Source organism: Amblyomma mixtum, chromosome 2 (genome assembly GCF_055824585.1).
Source record: "Amblyomma mixtum isolate Tamu chromosome 2, ASM5582458v1, whole genome shotgun sequence".
NCBI lineage: Eukaryota > Metazoa > Arthropoda > Arachnida > Ixodida > Ixodidae > Amblyomma > Amblyomma mixtum.
The window spans coordinates 296072974-296084998 of record NC_143013.1 but is presented as its reverse complement, the minus strand read 5'-3'; the positions used below and the strand labels follow the sequence as shown (position 1 = coordinate 296084998).

The 12025-nt window shown below is 47.7% G+C and overlaps 1 protein-coding gene across 3 annotated transcripts in view; it reads left to right on the top strand.

Moving 5' to 3' along the window:
* The window catches only part of LOC149364585 (uncharacterized), a 283458-nt gene that overhangs the window by 226936 nt on the left and 44497 nt on the right, over positions 1-12025 (top strand). The window lies entirely within an intron of this gene.

The window sequence follows — 12025 nt, the reverse complement described above, 5'->3', positions numbered from 1 at the left end:
AACTGCTTAACAATTCCTTTAAGATTGATCCCTTAGCCTTTGTTAGTATCAACCGTTCTAGAAACACACGCCACAAACACGCTCTCACAATTCAGGAATTCTCGTGTAAAAACAATGCCTTTCTCTACTCCTTTTTTTCCTCTCGCAGTGCGCGAGTGGAACAAACTTGATCCAGTAATTGCACAACAAAGCTCGCCTGAAAAGTTTACCCAGCTTGTAAAAGAAGCGCTATTGTGGCCAAACGCATAGTAAAACTATTGTATGATATCTGTGTTATTATTACATTGATCATTTTGCTTTCATTTGGTGCTGCATTACTTGCATGTATTTTATGTTCCTAATTTTACAAATTCTGTACTTACCATTGTTATTTATGTATATTGAAACACATTAAGTTTTCTGTTTTGCCTCTTGAATTTATTGTTACATATCCTTTGACACGTCCTGTATTAATGTAACCAGTCGATTGTGCCGCTCTCTCTGGTATAATTCTTTGTTAATAATACTGTAAAATTGTTTTTCTGTACCCACCCCTGTTACAATCCCTCTGGGGATTGACAGTATATTAAAAAAAAACAGTGCGACACAAAAAAGGAAATAAATTCTTGAAAGGCTGATGTTATTTTTTGATCGGCACCCTGTGACATCCTGCACAGAGTGAGCGCGCAGTTGGCTTATGAGATGCTGTCGATAAAAGAAGGCAGAGAGGAAAGCGACGCTCGATGAATGCAAATGCATGTAAGTACTTATCCGCGAATACTGTACAGTACTCTCTCTTTTTTTTCAGGCACACAATACAGGCTTTCGGGGCGTCCTATGTACAGCCTAGCGCGATTTGAAGGTTATCGCATTCGTTCCGGCGGAAACGGATCAAGTATTATTTTTCCTGACATCACGGTCACTTAGTCCGCAACGAACACGACTGTGCAGAATAGGTGGATTATCCGGCTAGCTAAGCTCCTGCATTCGTTGCACCGTTCTTGTGAAAATACACAGTGTTAAAACAGTTTAATCAGAGAGGCTAAGCCCGAAGTGATCGCCTTCAAATCGCATTAGACTACACAGCACTTGTCCGGCTATGATGCAGATACGTGCTTTTCACTGAAATACACGAAGGCGTTGCGTTAGCGCAGACTCATAACGCGTGAACTATACAGCTGAATACTCAACAGTAGGCCATCACAAGTTGATGCTCCAAATGCCACGGATAACAAGACGAAAAACACACCTCCGAGCCCTGGTAAATGCATAGATAAACTCTTGTAATAGGCTTTCAAAAAAGAATAATAAAAATTAAACCCGAACCTTCGAGGCAGCCCACTGTCACACTATATGGAACTACTATTCCGCCTCTAAAGCGGGTGAAGAAAACAAGAAAAAAGCGATTCACGCCAGTGAAGGAATACATTAGGAGAGATCAACGATTGGACCGACGGTCATGCGCGAAAGAAAAAATGTCGCCACTGCCGGGAGACAGCGATGCGACAGGCAAGCGAACGCAGGGAGACCGACCGAGTCTCCTGCACCCGAACCGCGTGGCATGCCGGGAACTTACTAGACATAACGGAAGGAGAAATCGCATGGACAGAGAGGGAGGCAGAAGAAGCAGAAAGACACATACAAAGGCTAGAGAGAGTGAAGAGATGAAAAGACGGAGAAGCGAAAGACAGCGGGGCGAACGAAGTGACAGGGACAAGTTCGCGGCGCCTCGTAACACGGCTAGACTCTAACACGGCTGCGAACAGGAAAGCGGAGGTAGAGAGAAAAAGGGGGAGGAGGGGGGAAGGGATAGAGAGTGGACGAATATGAACTCCGCAGCACCTCTCGGGGGAATACCTCGGCCCTTCCGCCGTGGGGGGAGGGGAAGATAAACGCGCCTACGCAGCTGCGAGAAACGGCGTACGCTGCTACGAGTTAGGAAAAATAAGCGTAATAAAGAAGAGGCAAAACCGGGGACCTCGGAGGAGGACAGACGGGGAGCAGTGGATCAGGAGATAACGGAAGGCATGACGGAGACGTGGGAATAAGGAGAACAAACAAAATGAAAGGAAAGAATAGAAATAGATGTCGGTGACCGAATTTCGCTGTCAGGCGGAACGGCCTTGAGGCAGCCCATTATCCCCCCCCCCCCCCCCCCGCCCTCCCCCTTCCTTCCCTCAGGGGGGTGCCGGGTTGGATGCGTGTACTGTAACACTGGTTAAAGGAACTCCCCCCCCCCCCCCCCCCCCCCCCCCGTTCTCTGCTTGATGGAATAGCGCTTTGCTGCGCCACTTGAGTTCGAATAACAAACTGGAGCTAAGTGAAGAAAAAAAAGGAACTAGTCAACGTTGGATTTTCATAATATCACAGGGTTATAGTCACGCTTTGCCAAGTGGAACGCAAGAAAAAAAAACGCGGAGTGGGCGTTGGCTGTTGCGGCGGATTATAATATGTAATAGTCTAGTCGCTTCCTGTTTTGCGGGGAAATATTCTTGGCGGAATCTCGTTTCTCCGACTGTCGCGGTTTCGAGCGAAAACCGCGGGCGAAAGAGGCAGTGTACTTCGGGCGTGCGCGGATTTGGAGGAAGATTGATGGCCTCCGGCCACATTGTGTCTTGAGTGTGTTAGGCGCTGTGCGCGACGGAGGGCTCTGGAAGCCCTGCCTGAAAATGTAGCCCGCTTTTTCTACGGTTGTGTAGCCCGTCTTTTCTGGGCGACGGGTCTGTATTTTGCGCTGCTTCGGCGCTGCAATAACTTCAGTGCTAAAGCACCTACTAACGTCGTTGAAAGCCGGGATAGGTAGTTACCGGTTCAGTGGCCAGGGTATGAAAACGTGAGGTTAACGTTCTGAATTTTCGTCATTTCATCGTTTCTGCTGCCCCGTATATTCGATATGTAAAAATAAGAAAAATAAGGATTTCTATTAACGCGTATGACAGGTGCACCTGTTCGTGCTTTTGCGATTTATGGTTTTGGTATTTGCGATGCAGTAGAGAGACTCCGCCAAAACTTGCGCGGAGCGCGCTCGGATGGCTTCTCGCTATTGGTGACTTCACGTTCACGTGATGTCATGTCCTGTTTACGCCATTGACGGCACCGGTAATGCCACAAATGAGCCACAGACAGCTTCGCTGTAAAAGCGTGACGTATGTATTGAGAAAAATAAGATGACTGTGCAGTTAACAAATATCAACTCTGGCTGATATCTAACCGTTTTGAGACACTAACATCGCGCACATACTCAGACACGTACAGTCTTTGCCAAAAGTAACCAGGCTGCATGGTTTTCTTCTCATCCGTATAGTAGAGCCCTCACGGCTTCCTTAAAGAAAAAAAAGTTATTTGAAAGTGAGGACAAAGGTTCTCCTTACCATACAGAGATTCGGAGATTGAGGGCTGTTATAATAGCTTCATTATACGACTGAGAAGCAAACCGAGCAGCCTGGTTACTTTTGGCAAAGACTGTACATCACGTCAGTAGCGGAATTAATCTTAACTTCAAGCGCTGATATAACAGCAGTAAGACCAATGAAATCTAGGCTGCTTCCCTTGGAGAGTTACGCGTAAAATATTGCAGTGAGTGATCTTACACCACGTCCTTTGCATCTTTGCCAGCTGAGGCTTTGAGTGTGCTTTTTAAAAAATATGGTGAAAAAATCTCTTCCTCTCCCGTAACCGAGAGTAGAGTAAGCATGAAATGTTTACGGGCCTAATGTCATCTCGGTGGACACCCAAACCGCACCGTACAGGAAGGAAGGAACGCCACCACCCGTTCAGCGCGATGCCTTGCCATTTGAACGCAAGGTTTTTTGAGGAAAGGAAATGGCGCAGTAATTCTCTGCCATCTCGGTGGACACCCGAACCGCACCGTAATGGAAGGGAGGAACGCCACCACCCGTTCGGCGCGCTGCCTTGCCCTTTGAACGCAGCGCTTCTCCCCCGGGCCCCTGTGCGCCTGCGCGGCTTTGCTTCGATGCGCGAAGCCCCTAAGAGATCACGTATGACAACGAAGTGTATCGTGGCATTTATGTGCTTTTTGCACGCGTTATTAGAAATCGGAAATTATAAGTCCGTGCATTATCAAACGCACAGCGACTGATATCTAGATAAACATTGAGAAGGCACTGGCAGCAGTTATCTTTTTTTACTCCATTGGAGACCAACCGGCGCTTGCATGCCGGTCGCATAGGAGGGCTTAGAGAGTCGTTAATTCCCGTTAAGTCTCGTACGGTGCCCGGATGTTCTCGTTTCAGTGCCCGGATGATGGCTCTCGGCGTGACGTCACCACACTGCCGACAACGGGGGCTAAAAGCATTTCATGCTTAATACGCGGTTTGGTGCTGTATAGGGACGGGGTACTATACCTAAGTCCCCACACATGTGGGACCTGTGTCTTGTTCGTCTGAGCTCTTCTTCTATTCTATTATATTGTATTCTATTCTGGGCATGCTACTCAGTTGTGACCGACAGTCCATATGATCCGAAAGCTGATGCGACGTTCGATCCAATAGCCGATGCCATGGCGCACGCGATAGTCGACGCGACAGTCGATACGACAGCGGCTGAGAAACCGCCCTGTCACGGTATTCGTAATCAACGCGTGTTCAAGCTTCTGTCATGTCCAACATTGTTGGACTAAAAAATTGAGTATTGGAAAACTGTAACGTACTGTATGGGAATATTGAAGGTAATGGCGCATTATTCCGATGTGTAGCAAAATCTTTGTTTTAAAGTTTTTCAATCGCTCGCGTCGGGCAGCTAAGACTTCCATAGAGAATCAATGGGGAACATTTGAGACGACAGGAAGAATATTAATAGCAAAAAAAAGTCAAGTTGTCGACGTGTGATCTGCGGATATATTGATTGTTATAGTGAATTCTTACAATATATGAAAAAATTGCGCCCGTAAACTCTCTCTTAAGAACGAGTTGCACATTCGCAAGTGACGAACACACGAAAGACGATGAACTCGGCAAGAGACGGAAAGACGGTTGCGCTCTTTCCGTTTTCATCGTATTTCTTGTGCTCGTCCTTTACGAATGCGGAACTCGTTCTTAAAGGTGCACTAAAGAGGATTCTGGGCTCGTCTTTTTACCGTGGGAACTCGGTCTACACTCTCCAAGCATTCTTAGAAACTTCGAATTATCCCGTAGCGCCTTGTCGCTCTGCCATCGGCGGACTGATCCGTAAATTAAAGAGTCCACGCGTATTTTTATTTCCATGGGCCTAATTTGCAGCTATATAGTCTCTGGCTAGATCTATTTATTCACGGATACCCCAAAACAAAATAAAAGCCAAATAAAAGCCCCCACGCGACTGCCTGAAAGGCACTCTACGCGTTGGTTGAGTCCTCCTATACTTTCAGAGGTGAGATCAAGAAAGAAGGCGGGAGCCAGGACGTTTAATTCGATTTAATAAGGAAATCGGCCGCACAGGACAATTATTCTAAGTTTGTAAGAATGCTCGGAGCGTGTAGATTGAGTTGCCATGGTAAAAAAGACGAGCTGAGGATCCTCTTTGGTGCACCTTTAACAATAGACCACCCAGAAGTTAGTATGAACTCTTTCCCGTTGAGAAGTGTTTTTGTCCAGAATTGTTGAGAATGCGCGCTGCACAGTTCTTATCGGGCGGACCACAGTGTACCGTTCTGGATCTCCAGTCTGATGTTCAAACTATAGCTGCCGTGGCCGCTGCTTTCGTGTTGCTGCGTCCAACTAGTTCGAGTCAAGAGTTGGGCGGACGTGTCCCCGTGTTGACACGAATCTCATCAACCTCGGGCCACTAACTTTGCTGCAGAGTTTGCACGGTTTGGCCGGCTGCCGGCAGTCACTCTGTCTGTATCTCGTCGCGACATCGTTGCTTTATATTTTTGTTTCCTTTTCGCGGCTTTCTCAGCGGGCGTTGGGTATGCGGCGCGTCTGCACGAGAATCCGGTGAACGTCTAGCGACAGCTTAGGCGGGGTACTATAGCGCCGAAACTCCTACTCGGCTTATTTGCATGGAGGCTGGAGAAGAAAACAAAAAACGAGAAACTTTCCATAAACGGGCGATTGTGAAGTGTCCTTTAGACCATGCATGGATCGGTTAGGAGATGCGTTCTTCCTTTCTAGTGTACTTTGCGAAAGTTTGCGTTGATATGAGACGGGAGTTCGTACAACTACTTTCGGGGGTCATAGAACGTGCCACTAAATACAAATGTCATAGTTGGCGCTGAAAGTCTACAGAAAGCGGCAGCATTGCAGCTGAAAGAGGACGATTGAAAACAACGTCCCTAACCATCGTCGGACGTTGTGTGGTTTGTAGACGGTTTCCCAACGTCATTATTAGCATACAAAACTAGAAAGAGATTGACCTGACGTTCAAACACAAGCCTGAAAAGAAACCGTTACTTACGTTTGGAAAAACGGTGTCAAAAGCAGCAGAGATAAGCGCTTATACTTCCAGACATGTGTTTTTTTTTTTTTGAGATAATGATTCTTTTTTGCATGCACGAAGGAGACAAATATCGAGGCGGTGAAAAAAAAAAAGAACAATTCCCCAAATTTTATCGTCTGCCTCATCTATTTTTGAAAAACAACTGGTTGATATTCGCTGCTATGGATTCCGCGCACAGACATTGCTGTGCGCATTAATGAATCATCCCATGTAGCAGTCCGTAGCGTAGTTACTCCTAATATATATTTATGCATGCACGTGCGCTATATTCATAGCTACGAAGAAATGAAGGCGGTCTTGCGCAGTGTGATTTGTCATATCAGTGGCGGTACTTTAACTACTGACGAAATTTTGTTTATGATTTGGTGGTCAGAGATAATGAAATGAGTTGGACGTTAAAACCGTTGCAGTTAAGTATTTGATCCAATCACCGCCTGTTGCTGTAACAAAGGTAGCAGGGCCCCTAATCAAGAACTTCAAAGTCAGAGGAAATAAAAACCCGTTGGGGTTACGTTTAACGCAATCACGATTGCACAAGTTGCTTGTGGGCATAGCTTTCCGCTAATCGTTAATTTCAAAGGACAGTTCTAGTTCGACTTAGATTTCTGCAGCGTCGAGGTATACCTAAACACTGAATACCTGAGCTCTGCAGGAATCTATTTGAACTACAACTGTCCTTTGACATTAGCGACTGTTACGTTTAACGCTATCATGAATGCACAAGTTGCTTGTAATTATAGCTTTCGGCTAATTGTCAATGTCAAAGGAAAAATCTAGTTCAAATATATATCTGCATTGTTCAGCTGTACCTGAACAATAACACGTGTGCACTGAAGGAACCTATTTAAACTAGAACTGCCCTTTGACATTACGATTAGCCGAAAGCTAAGCCTGCGAGCAACTTGCACATTCATGATAGCGTTAAACGTAACACCAGTCTCGCGTTGCGCTGTCCCGAAATTCTTATCGGTTCCATCGGGAACGTAGTTCCCTCGCCCACCAACCTACCACACCCCGCTGTCTGCCGCGGGCTGACAGAAGCTGACAAATCGTCGTCCAAAAAAACTGTTTCCACAATAAGCGGAGACGTTCACAAAAAGCGGCGCGCATGTTCCGCGGAAAAACGGAAACTACACTACTCGCGCTCTCTTTCGGTGCGAAAGCAAACCGTTTCGCACGACAAAAAAAAAAAAGAAAAGAAAGACATCTGCCTAGGCACAGCAGAGGGCACTTCGAGCGCGTGGCAGCCAGGTTAGAGTAGCGAAAGATGCAAAAAATGGAGCAAATGTAATGCAAGCTGCGGCAGTAGCCGTGTTCACACGGGAAGAGTAGTCGGTGGTAAGGGTATGGTTTCGTCGGGAGGAAGCGAGAGATAAACGACCCACGGCTGCCTCCGCGACAGGGCATCCCTCACGCCCTCTCCTCTCGCCCTCTTATCTCTCCTTACCAACGCTTTTTTTGTTCTTTTCTTTTCCGTTGCATATGCACGGTATTCTCTCCTTCTGTCCTTTCCTTGGGTACAAACGAGTACACCACGTAGTCGTACCTATTTTCGTCTTTCTTTCTCCGCCTTGAGTCACTCCGGAAAACCCGTCATTACTCGTGCTTAACGTGGTATGTTGTCTTTAGGTGCGTGCGGAGTGGCGGCGGTTCTTTTCGCAGTCCCTTCATTCGTTCTTCGTAATCCCTGCGGGATTTGTCACTTTCCTTGTTGCTTCCTGCTCTGGTCAAGGTGCTGGTTTGTTAGCTGCTGCGAGTGCAAAGCCGGGGCTAGATACTGTTCTGTCTGTCCTTGTTTTTCACGTCATTTTTTTACAGCCTTTTACTTTGCTTTTACAGTTTTTTTGTATTTCAAGAGAGACTCATGAAGTCCCCTTTGCACAACCAGTTTTGCAAGCAAAAAGAATATTTGTGGTGTTCCTGAAACGAAATCAGCAATAACAGTAACGACGCTAGGCAGAACAAGATCACAACATTGATACTGTGTTGAAACTTGTGGAATTTTTTCCAGATGTCTTCCAGTGCTATGGTTTGGTAGCATTGCTGCTCATTGGGGACTGGGAAGTTGTGGGGACACAGGCACGAAAGTTTTTAAGTGTCCGTTTTTTTTGTTTGCCTTTAAAGAGGTCTGTAGACCTAGTATAATCATAACAAAATGAAGTCAGAACGTCTGTAAGCAGCGTTAATAATTAATGACAAACGAGTGCGTGCCGACAGTTCCAGCCTCGGTCGGCGCCAGCTTTTAAGCGTACCTTTACATGATGACATCACGGTCGAACGACCAACCTGCACTACCACATGCATGAAGACGTCGCCGCCAAGCACTGGCTGTTCCTGTAGACAACTATTGGGGTCGATCGCTTAACTGCGTCGCTTAACCGCTGCACCGCTGCTACAGGAGCGGTGTGAGGACTCCCCGCGATTCATGAGTGTGATGTAGAGGATGACCGATTCCGCATACATGGTCATGTACCGCTATCGCTTCATACCCTTAAGCCGGAGCTTAGGTGCCATCTCGAGTTTTTCTCAACTGTATAGCTTATTATATTTCCGGCTCTTAACATTTTATTTGAAGTAATCCTAATTTCTTTCTACATCTTTCTTGTCTTTGGAGTTTAACTTCAAGGCCTGACCAACAGCTTATGGTGGGAGCCGTTGGAAACAACAGGCTCCCGCCGTAGCAGAACGTTGTAGACGCTGGTATACTCATCGCCGGACAGGTCCTTCTTATCGAATTAGAACGAATCAGGAAACTATGCCCTGCTGAGAAAATAGGGGGGTAGGGTCTTTGGCGATTCTAAATTCATCATCATTTGCCACATGGCACTGCTGATATTTTGTGCTTTTTCGTTTACAAAAGAGACAGCGCATTCTGGAAGTGGTGAGTCAATATTCCTCAACTTCTGATAAGCTCTGCCCGTTGTCTTTAAACTCCTTAAACCAACGAGATAAGCAGTTGGAGGCACAAGGATGGCGCACACATAAAGGTGTGTTGAGAACCTTGGCTGAGGTTACAAACTGAAGGAGAATAAACTCGAGGTTCGTGCTAAATTCCTTTTCCAAGGAGTTAATACGAGCCGCGGGATCTATACGAAGCAGTCATTTATTTCTCTGCTCATTTATTAAATAAGTTGAATCCGCAAACAGCGTGGTCGTGGCGCAATTACGACGATTCCACCCCTGGCACCCGCTGGGTTTCCTGTTTCAATTTCAGCTGCACCTCCCACCTCCCAGGACTTACCGCGATTAACGTAGTGCGTGGGAGAGATTAGACACCTTTAGCATACCGTGTTAACTTTACCGTTACAGGAGTACAGCGAGCCCGCGCGTAGCCAATGCGCATTCGCAAATCGCCTTGAGGGCGCCAGATGGCGCCAGGTACCCGGCAGCTGCGCGTGCGCCTGCAGCGTCTAGACCAATCAGCGCGTGCTCACCGGCGGTGGGCGGGCTCCCGGTACTCCGGTAACGGTAACACAGTAGACGGTATGCTAATGGTGTCTATTTTCTCTGAGGCCTGTCTGGAGAAAGCACATTTCTGTTGAAATACTGCGCCTATTTGTCACCCGCGAAAGTGTACAACCCGGAAGGTCTTTGGAGAGGACAGTTCCACGAAAGGCACCAGAGCCTAAGGAGGAGCCCCGAACGGCTCCATAAAACTCGCTACATAGTGGCGAGACGAGACGGTTGCAATGGGAGGAAACTGCCTGCGAGACGCATCCATCAGGATAGCGACGCGGAAGCGATTCGCCCCGCGAGTCTTCCCGGAATACGCCGGCTGCGCTGCGCTCGTCCATTCATCCCCGTCGGGCTGCGCGTCGCGAAGATGCCCCGCGTAGTAGCCGGTGGCGACGACGGGTCGCCGTCGGGAGGGCGTCACTCGTTCCACGCCTACTGGTCGAAACAACGTTGCCCGGCTAGCGCTCGGCCTGTCGGCTAGCTCCTTCCCCGCCTGTGTACCGAAGACCATCCATCTTCGTCAGCTTGCTGGTGCATGTGTACCGTGGCGCTGATTGATTGATTGATCGATTGATTGATTTGGAGAGCCAAGTTGAGCGTATATTTCAAAGGAAGACAGGAAAAAACAAGGAAAAACACACATCTCTAGTATTGTGTTTCCGTGTTCCGTTGCCATTTATTGTTTGACCATAACCACTTAGCCACCGTAGCGGCTGTGGAGTGTCTGGCGTCCGGCGGCGTAGTGTCGTGTACACCACCCACCTCCCCCCTGGGCAGGTGGCAAAGTGGAGAGAGAGAAATTCCTCTCTCCACTTGTAGGGGAGAGGTGGAACAGGCAGGTTGCCACGAAAAGAACCCAGAGGGTGGCTAAGCGTATACGGAGCAGGGCCAATCAGCCAATGACAAACCGGTTTCGTTGATTAATTCGTTAAGCAAACAGCCCTAGCTCTTCAAGCAAGACGAAGAGCTATAAAGCTAAAAGCATTGTCATCGCATACTGCAGTTAAGCTCTGCCGTAATTTTTGGATTCTTTGATTGATTGATTGATTGATTGATTGATTGATTTACCGACTTTTACGTTGCAATGCAACTCCGCAGGCTACCGGGGATGCCGCAGTAGAAGGCTGCGGTTTAATTACGACCGCCCGGGGTTCTTTAACATACGAGGTCTGTTAGAAAAGTATCCGACTTTTTTTTTTTTTTGCGAACACCTGATGGATATGAAACAAGCGCGCTTGCATAAGCCGACCTTGAACCTTCGTGCGCATACACGAATTTTTTCCCGCCTGCCGATAGCGTCAATCACTGGGACGCAGCGTTTGAGTGAGACAGTGTGCAGTGCTCTCGTCGGTTTTTTATTGCAAGGAGAATCGCGGAGCTACAGGAGCAGCGCTACTGCTTCAAATTTTGCCAGAAACTGTGCGACAGCCAAGTGGAAACCATTCGGAATATTCAGACGGCCTTCGATGAGGATGCTATGAGCAGCACACAGATTAAGCAGTGGTACAATTGGTTTAAAGTCGGCCGCACATCAGTGGAGAACGAGCCACGCTCCGGTCGGCCATCAACATGCCAAAATGACCAGGCCATATCCGAAGTGAACGCTGTGGTGATGCGGGACCGTCGTGTGACTATCCGAGAAATTGCGGAAGAGGTGGACATCAGCAATTTTGCTCCACATTCCATTATCACCGAAGATTTGGCCATGGCGAGAGTTGCGGTGAAATTCGTGCCGAAGCTGCTCACGGTGGACCAAAAGCAGCTTCGTGTTGAAGTCTCCCAGGAAATTCTGAATTCCACAAACAGTGACCCCGACTTCATCAACACCATAATCACTGTTGACGAGTGTTGTGTGTGCGGGTACGACCCGGAAACTAAATCCCAGTCATCATAGTGGAAGCATTCCACGCTACCAAGACTAAAGAAAGCCTGGCAAGTGCGCAGCAATGTCAAAGTCAGGCTGACTGCTTTCTTTGACTCTTTTTGGGCGGCACACCACGAGTACGCACCCCACAGCGTCAAACAATGACCAAAGAGTACTACAGGGATGTCCTCCGTCGCCTACGTGGTGCTGTGCGGCGCAAGAGACCGGAGTTGAGGTCACCAGGAAATTGGCGCATCCATCACGACAATGCTCCTGCACATTCCTCGCACT